Genomic DNA, 2015 nt, shown 5'->3' on the forward strand with positions numbered 1-2015 from the left:
AATCCAAATTTCCACTCCCTCCCCTCCTCCCATTCCTTCCACACACCCTCCCATCCCATCCCCCTCTAATCCTAAGAGAGGGTAAAGCATTTTGCTTTGTGGAAGGTCCAAGGCCCTCCCTACTACATCTAGGCTGAGCAAGGTGTCCTTCCAAAGAGAATAGGATCCCCAAAAGCCAGTACATGCAGCAGAGACAATTCCCAGTGCCACTGCCAGTGGCCCCTCAGTCTGCCCAGCCATACAGCTGTCAACCACATTCAGAGGGACTAGTTTAGTCCTATGCTTGTTCCTTCCCAGCCCAGCTGGAGTTGGTGAGCTCCCAGCCACTTAACTTTTCTATGGCGTCAATGCACATAACACTTTATTTTGTTAACTTTGTTTTTAAAATGAGAGAAAAGCTATTTTTTTTGACATTCCCAGTATCTTTTCTTTTCTCTCCTCTCCTCTCTTCTTTTCCAGTGCTGAGAATTGAACCCAGAACCTTATATATGCTAGACAAGTGCTCTACCAACTGAGGTATAACTATAACTTGAGTTTTTTTTTTTTTTTTAATTTTGAGACAAGGTCTCTCTAAGTTGTTCTAGCTGGCTACAATTTGAGATTCTTCTGCCTCAGTCTCCTCAGTAGCTGGAAGAGCAGGCATATTTCAGTCTAGCTTCTAATAATCACTTTTTTTCCTGTTTGTATCTAGTCTAATACCAGTTCCTTTCAGTCTTAAAAACATATAGTATTTCCTGTAATAAAGATTTGCTGGTCATACATTCCCTCAAACTTCTGTTTTTGTCTGAAAATGTCCCCCACCCCTCCTTTCCTTTTGGTGGTGTTGTAGATGAGTGAATCAGGTCCAGTACCCTGTATGTACATGGGAAGCGCTCTGCCTCTGAGCCGTGTGCATACAAGGTACATGGCTGTTTACATACCTTATCCTGCCTATCCGTCTGTCTGTCTGTCTGTCTATCATCTATCTACCTATCATCTATCTGTTGTTGTTATTTTGGTATGTTGGTTTTGAGGCAGGGTCTCATTCTAGCCCAAGTTGACCTGGAGCTCACACTTTATTCCAGGCTGGCTATGAGGTACGGGACTAAAGCAAATGCCACTGTGCTCCACTATTTTACTCTTTCAGACAGGTCTGGTAGCTAAAGAGGGCCTTGAACTCCTTCCTGATCCTTTTGCTTCAGCCTCTCTAGTTTAAGGGTTGCATTTGTAAACTACCACCTCAACTCTCATTGGTTTTTAAGAGGGGGCACTGCTGTGTTTCCCTAGGCTGACCTTGAACTCCTGGGCTCAAGTGATCCCTCTTTTTATTTTAACCTCTCAGGTAGCTAGAACTACATGGGAAAGAAACACAATGCCTGGTTTTGCCTACCTGCTTCCCATTCCTTTCTCCTTCTTTTTAGTTACTTAGTGGTGCTGGATATTGAGTCCAGGACTTTGTGTGTGGGAAGCAAGTGCTTTCCCACTGAACTCCACTACACTTAGCCCAAATGTCGCTGTTTTTAAAGGGCATTTTCTCTAAAGACAATTCAGATGTGGCAACTTTTTACATTCAAGCTCCCACTCTGCCCCCCACCCCCACTGAGAGACTACTGGTTAAACCTACACACTACACTCTGTTTTGAGATATCGTTATATTGTTTTCTGGCGTGCTTCACTTACACTAAAATCAATGTTTATTCATATCCTTGTGAACTATATAATGCCATTTTTATTTTTATCTTTTGAGATAGGATCTTGCTGTAGAGCCCTGGTTGGCCTGTAATTCACAGAGATTAGCCTGTATCTGCCTCCTGAGTGCCCGCTTACATTTACTTATTTAGTGTGCGGGCAGAAGGTCAGCGTCAGCTTTCAGGAGTCAGTTCTCAAATTCCATCATGCGAGTCCTAAGGTTGCACATCAGCTGACAGGCTTGGTGACAAACACCTTTACTGGGTAAGCCATTGTGCCCTCCCAGTCTGGAGTTTTTTTTACTGTTCTTTGTTTCATTTTAAAATATTTTTTAGATTAAAAAAAAT

The sequence above is a fragment of the Alexandromys fortis genome, unplaced genomic scaffold (assembly GCF_014885135.2).
Source record: "Alexandromys fortis isolate MF-2015 unplaced genomic scaffold, M_Fortis_MF-2015_v1.1 scaffold_28, whole genome shotgun sequence".
NCBI lineage: Eukaryota > Metazoa > Chordata > Mammalia > Rodentia > Cricetidae > Alexandromys > Alexandromys fortis.